A 14061-nucleotide genomic window follows, 5' to 3' on the forward strand; every position below is an offset into this window, starting at 1 on the left:
ATTCGAGCCCTGGTCCGGGAAGATCCCACACGCCTCGGAGCAACTAAGCCCGTGCGCCACAACTACTGAGCCTGCGCTCTAGAGCCTGCAAGCCAAACTACTGAGCCTATGCACCACAACTACTGAAGCCTGCACGCAACTAGAGCCCGTGCTCTGCAACAAGAGAAGCCACCACAATGAGAAGCCCGCACACTGCAATGAAGAGTAGCCCCTGCTCGCTGCAACTAGAGAAATCCCGCGCACAGCAGCGAAGACCCAACACAGCCAAAAATAAATAAATTTATTAAAATAAATAAATAAAATGTGCAATTCTATTCAGGATCCATAAAATATTTTCTTGACCATGAGTCACAACCTGTGGAAAGTCCTTCTCCAGGGTCCCAGTGTGTGTCCACCAGGTGACTTGCTGCTCTGGGTCCTGCAGGGAAGGTTCAAGGAAGCCTCATGATGTCCCTCTAATACAGGGTCCCCTGAAAGGTGCTGACCTGGAGGCTTCCTGCTCCCCTGGCACAGGCCTGACCAGGGGAGGGGTGTATGGAGGGGTAGGCCATCCCAGATGTCTGGGAAAAACACTCCTATGTCTCTTTTTTACTCTCACACTACTACCACACCCACGAGACTTCTGGGACGTGTGGGTTTTTTCCCCATACCAAAGCAATTCTCTTTGTCATCAGCTGGGTGTCCTACAATTCAATTCAATCCTGACACTAATGGGAGTTAGCACAGACCCAACAGGTTAAGGGCTCAGTCCCACAAGACTGCCCCTTCCAGCTCAGATGCCCACTGATAGTCCCAGGTTGTCACCTGTACTTCTGACCAATCAGCTACACATCAGAGGTTCCCATGACCCCCTTCTCAAATTCAGTCATTTGCTAGAATAGCTCACAGAACTCAGGGAAACACTTACTTACATTTACTGGTTTATTATATAATAAAGGACATGATAAAGGATACAGATGAACAGCCAGGTGAAGAAATACCTGGGGCGAGGTCCGGAAGGATTCAGAGCACAATGTCCCTGTGGCATTGGGGTGCCCAGTCTCCCAGCATGGATGTGTTCACCAACCTGGAAGCTCCTGGAACTCCATGCTATTGGGATTTTCTGGGGGCTTCCTCACATAGGCATGATCAATTATTAACTCCATTTCCAACCCTTTCCCTTCTCTGGAGGATGGGGGCCTGGGGCTGAAAATTCCAAGCTTGAAATCATAGCTTCGTCTTTCTGGTGACCAGGAGCCCACCCAGAGTCGCCTCATGAGGACAAAAGATGCTACTAGTGCTCTTATCACATAGGAAATTATGTGGGTTTTAGGAGCTCTGTGCCAGGAACCAGGGGCAGAGACCAATATATATTTTTTCTGTTATTTCAAAGAAGGCATCGTCCTTTTGGTGGGGAGGGATACCAGCTCAGAGTAGTTTGGGTTATAAAGAAATGACAGAGAATAAGAGTTTATTTCTCACTCATGCTGCTTGCCCACCGCAGGTAGACTGGGGCTCTTCTCCACATTATCAACACCCTCATGCTAGGTCCCAGGGACACAGAGAAGCCATGTAGATGGCCCAGGAGAGACAAGAGAGTGGCTAAGCATGAACTGTCTCATCAAATGGTCAAGTCTGACCCTCGAAGGGGTGAAAGAGTGAGGTCCTCTGGGAGCAGAGAGAGCTAGGATATTTGTGAACATTCTAAAGTTAGCCACAAGGATGGTGTGGCATCATAAAAGTGTGGTGTGGGAGAACTGCCTAACCCAGTGGTTCTCAATGGGGGAGAGCGGGTGTGGATCTTGTCCCCTAGGGGACATTTGACAACGTCTGGAAACATTTTTGGTTGTCATGACTTGATGGGGAGAAGGTTACTGGCATCTAGTGGGTAGAGGTCAAGGATGCTGCTAAACATCTTACAATGCAGAGAACAGTGTCGTCCCCCCTCCCCAAGAAAAAATATCCAGCCCCAAATGTCAATGGTGCCAAGGTTGAAACCCCTGGCTAAAGGGATGCTATTTAAATGGAAAGATTAGACAGAGGCGATCTCTCAGCGAGGGTAGGCAAGAAGGAGAATGGTACAGTTTTTCTCAGTCAATTTATCACAAGGCACTTATTAAGCCTTGACTGTGTACAGAACTCTGTGGGAAAGGCTGACAAGGTAAGAGAGGGGTTCCTGTCTTCATCTTAAGGGAGAAAGTTGATGGTGAATGTGTCCTCTTGTTCCCACTGCTCTGAGGGCCATCTCAGCTTAATGTCAAGGGTGTCTGCGTATGGATCTGTCTCTCAGCTTTCTTTTCTGTCCCACAGTCAATCTGTTGATCCCTGTGCCAGCACCGCCCTATGTCAGGGACCATAGCTCCACAATATGACTGGCTGTTCAGAAGGCAAGTCCTTCCTCTTTGTCCTTCTTTAGGTCCTTTGCACATACAGGTACATTTTAGAATCTGCTGGTCAAGTTCCAGGATTGAAAAAAAGGGTCCCTATTGGGATTCTGACTGGAATTTCATTGAATTTGTCGATCAACTTGGGGGTTAATGACATCTTTACGCTGTTGAGTCTTCCCACCTAAGAACCTGGGTTTTGTCTCCACTTTTAAGAACTTTCTTAAGTCTTCCATAAAGTTTTATAATTTATTGCATCCACAGTTCACACATTTTTTGTTAGATTTATTTTCTGTTATTGTCTCTATTTCTCACAAGAATCTATGGGGTTGGTGTGGACCTGAGATTCAGAGAAGTGGCCAGACCCCACTCTCCAGTTCACAACAGAAGGAACTGTAAAAGAGGACAGATTTATTCTTCCATTAGAGACAGAGGGCTTGGGGTGTGCTGCTGGGGGCAGATGAAAGTCAGCCAACCAACCACACTGTAGAAGAAATTATATGGGAACCACAGTAATCATATTTCTACTTTCAATGCAACACTAGACTTTAGAAATCTGGAAGGTACTGGGTGGGGGACAGAGGCAGAAAGGAGACTGAGAGACAATGAGAAAACTATACTGGCTTCATAATATTACTTTGGATTTAGTCCAGTTCACTTTATTTTGTTGACTTAATAAATTAAGATTTATTCTCCCTTAGGGAAACACATGGTCTTGTAGGAACACAGTTTTTGAGCCCATGACATAGGCCAATGATGCTTTGGACAACATTTTATGTGTTTTACAGTTTTATCTGAATATTATATTCATAAAATGCATGGATCAAAGTATCACCCTTTCAGACTCTTCATAAGTGGGTAGGACATCTGAGTATCCTGTTCGCTTTGGGGTGATTAGCCATGGGACAGACAGGCTGGAAGCGGTCCCCTCTCTACAAATGTGTTTCTCTCTTTCATTATTACTGTGGAGGCTGAAGGTACCTCAGGCTCTAATTTGCTTCTTTCTCAGCATTCCCCATACCTATCCTCGGGGCCCTTCCCAGGTAGCAGGTAGGGATTTCACTGTCATTAGAAGTCATTAAAGTGCTGTCCACCCCGTTTAAGGGTGTTGAGGACCCAACTAGCCCTGTAGTTCTGGGGGTAGTTCTTGCTCTTTCTATCCGTTTACCCTCCACCTACAGTTTCTCTGGATATACTCTTAACCTTCTTAGTTGTTTCAGCCCTCTTCTTTTGACTTCCGGTTCTCTTCACCCTTGTAAATCTTATCTGAACTGCTTTCTCTTTCTAGGAATTCTTCACAATTTCTGGTTCCTGGATGGCATGCTTTCTTCTTTTCCAGTACATTATGAAACTTTCCCATCATTTCAGTGGAGCAGTGGGGAAGTAGACAAGTTTGCTTGAACAGCCATCTTCAGATAGTCTTTAAGGGTGTTTTTTAAAGTTCCTAGAGAAAAAGTGGTTTTCGTTTTATTACATTGTATTCAGAGAATGTCCCTTGTATTCTTCTACATTTTGCTAGGGGTGGTGCTGGTGGTGGTGGAATTTATCAAGATTGTATTTATGGCCTATTATGGGTATTATACAGAAGGTTGGGCAGATTTTTCACTTTCTTTAATGAGCAATTCTTAGAGTTTCATCTTAGAGGCGAAAGTGATTGATACCAGCCAATCTGTGAGGTGTGGGAGGGGAGTCCACAAATGAACCTTTAAATTAACTTAACCTGATTATTCTAAGGCCCACTCCTGCTGTTTCTCCCTTTTGATTCTAAGTTTGGAGTTTTTCAGAGGCTTGGTTACAAAGCACAGCTCTTGCCTCTGGTGATTTGAGTTGTGATCTCATCTCCTCAGATTTCTCTACAAGTCTGATCCCACCTTTTTTCTATCTCCCAGGAGTGCCTCAGTATTTCTGGTGCCCACAAGCACCATTTCTTGTTTTCCTGGACTGTTAAGAATTTATCCTTAAAAACGCTTTTCCTCCCAAATCAATGGGATGTTGGGTGGGATGTGAGGTGGACATATGAGCTGTGTCTGTCACCTTGCTCCAATTGTCTCTTTTTGGGTGTGTTGTGCATTTTTGTCACTATATGAATGTAATTTTTCTCCATTTTATTTTCTAAATGGTTATTATTGTTATTATTATTACCTATAACAAGAAACATGTGGGGCTTCCCTGGTGGCACAGTGGTTGAGAGTCTGCCTGCTGATGCAGGGGACACGGGTTCGTGCCCCGGTCTGGGAAGATCCCACATGCCGCGGAGCGGCTGGGCCCGTGAGCCATGGCTGCTGAGCCTGCGCGTCCGGAGCCTGTGCTCCGCAACGGGAGAGGCCACAGCAGTGAGAGGCCCGCGTACCGCAAAAAAAGAAAAAAAGAAAAAGAAACGTGATTTGCTCAGGATCCTGTGGGTCAGCTATTTGGGCTGGGCCAGATGGTTTTTCTGCTGGTCTTGCCTGGGATCACTGATATAACTACAATCAAATGGCAGGTGGGTTGAGGCCTCATCTAGGATGAGTCCTTGCTTCTTGTGGTCTTATCCTCCAACAGGCCAGCCTGGGCTTCTTCACATAGCAGGCTTAGGTCCTCTGAGACCTGCTGCTTCCCCAGGCTCTGCTCTGCAGGTTCCCTTGCACCAAGTTTGGTGCAGGACTCAGTCTGTTTTATTCTCCAAAACAAATTCATTTCACAAGACAATGGTTACAGAAGGATACTTCATTGAAGATTTCATAGGGAAGACTGGTAAAAGTGAAGGAAGTATATATTTTACAAAGCTAAGCAGTTCACTGCAAAAATCACCTGAACTTCCTTTTTGTCCAAAAATATCACCCTTAGTTATTCTACAACTGGGTTCTTCTATTGCTTTCCTCTATCCCCAATCCTCAAAATGTCCATTTTCTTATTGGGACAATTTTACTCTCTCCAGACCTGGGTCCTCCACACTCAGCACTTAACACTGTCTTAAATGCTCTTGTTTTAGCTCAGGTTCCCAAGGAAACAGCCTTTGGGCCATATAGGACATCTCCAGACAGACTATACATAGAAACCCTGCTTGGAACAGTGCGTGAGAGGGAGGAAGAAAGGAGAATTTAACTGCCAGGCTCACTCCCAGTTTCTTTTCTTATAGATCAAAATGTACCCCGTAGCCATTAACTCCCCCACACTTGCATCATCTGGCCACTTGGGCAGCTCTTTGGGAAGCCAGATCTCACACTTTGAGGTGCAGTGTTTCATACAAGCCAAAAGTGGTGGGAGGAGCCAAAAGTGGTGGGAGGGGCCAGAAAGTCCAGGCGTGCTGCTCATTTGCCTGGCTTTACAATGACATTTAAGGGTGAGAGCTAAATACTCCCAGGCAAGTCCTAAATTCACCTGGTAGTTGGAGTAGCCATCCGTGCTAGCTAATTGCCTGTATCCAAAGGAAAGATTAAAACTCCTGTCTCTAAGACTAGCAGGTGCTTACAGCCTGGAGCCGGGCGCCTAGGCTAAACTCTCAGGTGACAGGGAGCCAGGGCGCTTATCTTCCTCAACATCCACATTTCAAAGAGATGGCTCCAAGGCTTTTAAGAAAGACATTCCTGGCTTATGGGCTGGCAAGAGGCTTATTTAGCTTTTAAAAATATGTACATACATATCAAAGGGGCAGAGGAAGTATTCACAAATACTAGGTTTCTCAAGGAAATGCTTGATGAAAAATGAAGGGGAAGTGTCTTTCCCTTTTGACAACAGGGAAAATTCAATTTTGTGTTTATTTACCTTAACAATTTTCCCCTTTGGTTATTCTTTTATAGTTACACTACCATTCTTTAATTATCTCCGTGGCCATTTCTGCCTTTCTCTGGATAGTTTACAGCGCCTAAATATCCAGTAAGTCCATAGCAAGACACAAAGTAAAGCAATCATCAGAAATACAATAGAATGAATCTTAAAGTTTAAGATAATACTCACCTTGGGAGAAAAAAACCTTAAATATGTCATACAAATGATGAATGGTTAATGCAGATTCTTTATTGAGCAAATGTGCAAAAATTCTCCTTCATCATACATTAATTGTACTGCTGTGCTGTCTTTAATGCTTGTGCTTTCTCTGTCTTAAACCTTCCGAAACTCTGCATGCCTGAGACTGTTTTTATTCCGCCCAATATAAAAGTTCCTTTCTTTCAACACTTTGGAGTTATTACACCACTGTCTCCTTGCCTCCACGGTGTTGTCTGAGAGATCTGACGTCAGTTTAATTATTCTTCCTTTGTAAGTAAGCTACTCTTTCTCTCTGAAAGTTTTAAAAACAATTTTTGCTTATCTTTCATAATTTTACATTTCACTGTGTCTAGGGATATGTAGAGGGGGTATAGGGGTGGGGCTGTTATTTGTTATAATTGCCTAGCCCAGTGGGTGGAGGGAGTGCTAGGGAAGGAATAGTTAGTTACCAGTCAGCCTGACTGCAATTTTCTATGAGCTTTCCAACCCCACTATGCCTTGATGTGACCATGCCACTTTGGACTGGCACTGGACCAACCCAGCCACTTTTCTGCTCTGTGGTGTTTAAAGGACAGGTAATGAGCCTTCTAGAAAATATGAGGAGAAAAAGGAATGCAATTAGAAAGCTCCATCTCAGCTTATCCTCCATCTGTGGTCTCTGGCCTTTTCCCACAAACCATCAAGAGTTTTGTTGCTGGGAGCTGTTCTGAAATCCAACCACCTTCTCACCTCTTCAAGGTCACACAGCTGGTAAGTTGCGTGCGAAGCCAGAATTTGAACCCATAAGTTCTGCCTTCAGAGTTTGCACTCTAAAAGGCTAATGCTCTTAATTATTCTATAATTCAACCATTAATTAGCATCTCTATCCATCCCTTAAACAACACAAGAACTTCTTTTCTTTCTTGTCCCTCCCCTCATCTTCCATGCTTATATTACCTGAAATTGTAGCTCAAGATTGTAATTTTTTCTTATTTTTATTTTTTTTATTTATTATTTTTTTGCTGCATTGGGTCTTCAGTGCTGCGCACAGGCTTTCTCTAGTTGCAGTGAGCGGAGGCCACTCTTCGTTGCCGTGCACGGGCTTCTCATTGTGGTGGCTTCTCTTGTTGCAGAGCACGGGCTCTAGGTGTGTGGGCTTCAGTAGTTGTGGCGCATGGGCTTAGTTACTCCGAGGCATGTGGGATCTTCCTGGACCAGGGATCAAACCCGTGTCCTCTGCACTGGCAGGTGGATTTTTTTTTTTAACATCTTTATTGGGGTATAATTTCTTTACAATGGTGTGTTAGTTTCTGCTTTATAACAAAGTGAATCAGTTATACATATACACATGTTCCCATATCTCTTCCCTCTTGCATCTCCCTCCCTCCCACCCTCCCTATCCCACCCCTCCAGGCGGTCACAAAGCACCGAGCTGCGCCACCAGGGAAGTCCCAAGATTGTAATTTTTAAAATTTACAATCAAACTTATTTAGATTTTTCAAAAAATTTTATTGTTTCCCCCCTCAACATTGCTTTACTGGAACCCCTTCCTTCCTCCTAAATCCATTTTTTTTTCTTCTTGCTGGATCACATACCTTAATCATACTTTCAGAAAGGGTAAGTGTATGATGAACTTTCTGAAATATTTTTTGCTCTCGTCTGGATTATTTTGGCTGGATCTAGAAATCTAGGTTCAAAGTTATTTCTCATCAGCTCTTTGAAGAACTTCTCCATTATATTCTCTCCCTTTTCTCCCTGGAAACTTTCAGGATTTTCCCTTTATCTTCTGGGTTTTTATCTTTAACCTAAAAATTTTATTTTGTGTGTGTATGTGTATGTGTGTGTGTGTTTGAGTCATGCTCAGAACTTAGTGTCTCTTTTCAGTTTGAAGATTCATTTCTCTCTTCAGCTTAGAAAATTCTAGAACATTATTTCTTCATGTATTTGCTTTCTCTCCAGTCTTTCTATTCTCTATGTCTGGAACTCCTATTAGATGAATGTTGAAACTTCTGGCATCTATTCTCCATTTCCTTTATTTTTTTCCTTTCATACATTCTACTTCTTAATCCATTTGTGCTATACTGTGAAGTAATGCCATTACCCGAACACATTTTTTTCATTGGTTTGCTCCAATTTCTCTTACTGACTTGTAAGAGCTTTTTTATATATTAAAGATAGTTGCTTTTAATTTGTTGCATATTGTAGGAGAATAGAAGATGCCACTCTAAAATATGCCTCTCTGGCATAAAGATTACTTTAAGCTGATTATTTTGAGAAACAGCGGACACTGGAGAAGTTCTAGAGAGAAGTTACTCTTTTGTAAGGGAAATTTACATTTATAAAGGAAATCTCCATTTGTAAGACTGTCACCTTCTCTGTGCTAGGAAGAGAAGGATGACTGTAAATCACAAGAAACTCTTACCAATGAAGAAAGCACTGACTTAAATCTGCATAACAAATCTTATCCTTGTTTACCATACTTGCCCTGGTCACCTTCCCATACCTTGACTCTCAACCGGAAGCCCCAAACCCCTTTTTCCTTTGTTTTAAGCCAAGTTGCTATCTGAATCCTAGCTCTAGCCATCGCTTTGAGTTACTCATCCCTGAGTCTCTCCCATCTGTATATGATTTACACATATTAATAAACTTCCACTTGTTTTCCTCTTATTAATGTCTTTTGTTACAGAGCCCCAACCAAGAACCTAGAATGGTAGAAGGAAAAGATTTTTTTCCTCCCCTACAACGTTTCAACATTTTCCTTCAAATTTGCTTTTCAAATGGTTTGTCTATGGTGTCTTTTGACTTAGGTAACACTTTAATTTTTACATCTTAAATATGTCAGATTTGTTGCTCTTACCCTTGGTGTAATGACAAGAAATACCATGCCACCTCAAGATTTATCATAATATTTTCCTAAATTTTCTTCTAGTTCTTTATAACTTCAAATTTTCACATGTAAATCTCTAATTTTTCTTGAATTTATTATTTTATGTGGTAAAGGTAAGAATTTAATCTTTATTTTTTCCAAATGGATGGACACTTGTCAAACTATCATTTACTATACAATCTGTCTTTTGCCCACTGTTTGGAAATGCATGTAAAAGTTTTGTATATAAGTCAGCTTATTTTATCATCTTTCTATTTTGTTTCACTAATTGTTTCTCTGTGTATTAGTTTTCTCTTGCTGTTATAACAAATTACCACACACTTAGTGGCTTAAAACAACACAAATTTATTAGCTTATACCTCTGTAGGTCAGAAATTCAAAATGAGTCTCACTGGGCTAAAATCAAGGTGTTCCCAGGGCTGTGTTCCTTTCTGGAGGCTCCAGAAAAGAAACCATTTTCTGGCTTTTTCCAGCTTCTAGAGGCTGCCCACATTCCTTGGCTCATGGCCCCCTTTCCTCCATCCTTGAAGCCAACACATAACATCTCTCTGACCCTGCTTCTGTCATCACATCTCTTTCTCTGACTCCTGCTTCCATCCTCCACTTATAAAGTCCCTTGTGATGACCTTAGACCCACCCAGATAATCCAGGATGATCTATTTTAAAAGTTTAGCAACCTTAATTCCACCTGCAATTTTAATTCCCCTTTACATATAACAACATATTCACAGGTTCTGGGGATAAGGATATGAACACCTCTGTAGGAAGAGGCACTATTCCAGGCCCCTTACTGATTTTTAAGTACATCTCAGCATTTGTTAAGGCAAGAATACCCTACTATTCTTTTGCAAAAAAATCTTACTTATAAACTGAATAAATCCTGGTGATGTAATGTACAGCATGGTGACTATAGTTAATAATATTATACTGTATATTTGAAAGTTGCTAAGAAAATTGATCTTTTTTAAAATAAATTTTATTTATTTATTTATTTTTGGCTACATTGGGTCTTCATTGCTGTGCATGGGGCTTAAGATAACTGATCTTAAAAGTTCTCATCACAAGAAAAAAATGTGTAACTATGTGTAGTAATGGATGTTAACTTGACTTATTGTGGTGATCATTTCACAGTATATACAAACATTGAATCATTATGTTGTACACCTGAAACTAATATAATGTTATATGTCAATTATATCACAATTTAAAAAGAAGAATTCAGGCTTGTACATCTGAGTATTTTCTCAAAAGAATAAATAAAAATGTTTCATAATTGTCTAAACTTCAAATAATTCATAAAAACTAAAAATAATTCTTGGCTATTCCCATATATTTATCCTTCTGCCACTTGGTTTTCCACTGGCAAACTTTAGAATCAATATGGCATAATCCAAAAAAACCCAGTCATAATCCAAAGAAAATCCCACCTGGATTTTGTTTAGAAATTGCATTAAGTAGAAAATTGCAGTACATAGAAATTGTATAAAATAGATGTCAGAAATGACATCTGGGGACTTCCCTGGTGGCGCAGTGGTTAAGAATCTGCCTGCCAATGCTGGGGACACGGGTTCGAGCCCTAGTCCAGGAGGATCCCACATGCAGTGGAGCCACTAAGCTCGTGCGCCACAACTACTGAGCCTGAGCTCTAGAGCCCGCGAGCCACAACTACTGAGCCCATGTGCCACAACTACTGAAGCCTGCGTGCCTAGAGCCCGTGCTCTGAAACAAGAGAAGCCACTGCAATGAGAAGCCCGCACACCACAATGAACAGTAACCCCTGCTCACGGCAACTAGAGAAAGCCCATGCAGCAACGAAGACCCAATGCAGCCAAAAATAAATAAGTTAATTAATTAAATTTAAAAAAAAGAAATGACATCTGTACAATATTGAATCTCCTCATCCAGAAATAGAATATTTCTGCAAATTTGTTCCTATTTTCTTTTCTATTCTTGAGTTCAGTTTTATAGTGTTGTTACTACAGTCACGCATATTTCTGATTCAGTTTATTCTTAGTTTTCTTTAACCATTTTATTGTTGTTGTAAATGGAATATTTTCCCCCATTATAATTTCTATCTGATTATTGCCAAGAGGTAGGAATACAAGTTGATTTTTGGATATTTATTTTGTGTCCATGCCAACTTACTGAATTCTTTTTTCTAATTCTAATAGTTTTGTTGATCTTCTTGGACCTCCTAAGTATATAATCTCATCATCTGAAAAGAATATTATATTTGCCATCATTTCAAAATATTTACCCCTCTTATTGCACTGGGCATCATGTCCAGATCAATATTGATGAATAGTGATTAGTAGTGGGAATAGTGGGCAATGAACACATGAGGACTGAGATTTAAAACATAATACCATTTACAGTTGCTGCCAAGGAAATGAAATACTTAGGTGTAAATCTAATAAAACATGTATAGAACTTGTATGCTGAAAACTACAAAATATTGAGGAAAAGAACCAGAGAAGATTCAACATAGTAAAGGTGTCAGTTTTCCACACTTTGATATACAGACTTAATGCAATTCTTATCAAAATTCCAGCAATATTGTAGCTATAGTCAAGATTACTCTAAAGTTTATATGGAAAGGCAAAGGAACTAGAATAACTAAAAACAATTTTGAAAAAGAATAAAGTGGAAGGAATCACTCTACTAAATTTCAAGGAATCAGATGTGATGTTGTGGAGAAAATAGACACATAGATCAATAGAACAAAATAGAAAACCCAGAAATAGTTGCACACTGATTTTTTTACAAAATTACAAAAGTAATTCAGTGGAAGAAGGATTGTCTTCTTAAGAAATGGTGCTGGAGCAACTGGATATCCACAGGCTCCCCAAAAAGAACATTGACCTAAACCTCATACCTAATATAAAAATTAATTCAAATGGATCATAGATTTAAATGTAAAACATAAAAATTTAAAACTTGAGCATGATGAAGAGTTCTTAAACATGACACCAAAAGCACAACCCATTAAAAAAAAAAGATAAATTAGACTTCATCAAAATTTAAGTTTCACTCTGCAAGAGACTCTGTTGAGAGGATGATCTCTTTGGGTGGTGTTCAATATGAAGATTTACATTTTTAAGGCCAGGCACTGGAATTTCAAGTTAGCATTTATTATTAAAAAGCAAGCTTGTTGGGCTTCCCTTGTGGCACAGTGGCTAAGAATCCACCTACCAGTGCAGGGGACAAGGGTTCAAGCCCTGGTCCGGGAAGATCCCACATGCTGCCCCATGTGCCACAACTGCTGAGCCTGCGCCCTGGAGTCCGCAAGCCACAACTACTGAGACCCCGCACCTAGAGCCCATGCTCCACAACGAGAGAAGCCACCACAGTGAGAAGTCCGCGCACTGCAACAAAGAGTAGCCCCCGCTTGCCACAACTAGAGAAAGCCCGTGTGCAGCAATGAAGACCCAACACAGCCAAAAAATAAATTTTAAAAATAAATAATTTGTTTTAAATAAAGCAAGCTTGTTGTGCTTCACTTTAGTGGCAGTGAAGAAGGAAGGAACAGTGAAACAAGGAGTATACAGAAGTAATCAACTCTAGTCAACTGCCCCATTTCTAAATATGGAGAGGAGAAAAAAGATTATATAACTGTAGTGGCTTGTGTATGCACAAAAATTATCTGAGAAGACAAATGAATGTCTCTTAAACACTTGAAAACTTCTTTCATAAAGAAACACATGTGAATTTTAACAGCAATACCATTTTCACCTATTGGGGGGCAAAATTCCATGTTGGCAAGGCTGTGGTGTAACTGGCTGATGGGAGAGCAAAATGGCCACCCTGGCTCCTCCTTGGACCTGTTATGCTTGCTCCTACCTCAGGCCCTCTGCACTTGCTGCTGCCTCTGTCTGGAACTTTGTCTAAATAACCATGAGACTTGCTCCTTCTAGCCAATCGAGGACACAGCTTCTTGTCCTTTCCTCAGTGAGGTCTCCCTGACTGCCCCCACCCCCCGCCACCACCCCTGGCGTCACAGTCATCACTCATTTTCCTCATAGGGCTCATCTTTATCGGGAATGATTATCTGTTTTCCTCTCTTCTACTAGATCAGAGATCAGCAATTTTTTCCTGAAAAGGGCCAGATAATAAATACCTTGGGCTTTGTGAGCCCTATGGTCTCTGTTGCAACTCCTCAGCTCTGCTGCTGTAGCACTAAAGAACCATCAACAATGTGTAAATGAACAAGCGTGACTGTGTTTTAATAAAACTTTATTTGCAGACACTGAAATTCAATTTCATATTAATTTTCAAGGGTCACAAATTATTCTTTTTATTTTTTTCAATCATTTAGAAATGTGCAAACCATCCTTAGCTTGGGGGACATACAAGAAGGCAGTGGGCTGAATTTTGCCTGCAGGCAATAGTTTGCCCTTTCTTGTGTTAGAACATCAACTTCAGGGGTTATTGTCTGCTTGATACATTGCTATATCCCCAGCACCTAGAGCAGTGCCTGGCAGCCAGTAGGCTCTCAAGAGATATTTCCTGAGTGAGCAAGTGAACAGATCTATGAGTTGTGTAGGGAGCTACTGAACTGTGGAGATATGGGTGAACAGATGAGAGCTGGCAGTCCTACTCTTGGGGCCTCAATTTACCCCTGTGTGAACCTAGGAAAGGTCCCCCAAGAAGTCCTAGAAAGAGATCAAAAAACTGAAGCCAGAGTTGCAATTCAGCATCTTTATTCTTCCCCTTTAGTTCGAGGGTGATCCTGACAAACAGCTTCTGCCAGGAGGAGGCAGAAAAGACTGGGCTGGGCAGGGGCTCCCCAAGGACCTGGCCTCCCCCTCCTCCCATGGGGCTGGAGTTGGGGTTAGGGCCATGATCCAAGCTCGGCATCCCCTGGGG

This window comes from Stenella coeruleoalba, assembly GCF_951394435.1.
Source record: "Stenella coeruleoalba genome assembly, chromosome: X".
NCBI lineage: Eukaryota > Metazoa > Chordata > Mammalia > Artiodactyla > Delphinidae > Stenella > Stenella coeruleoalba.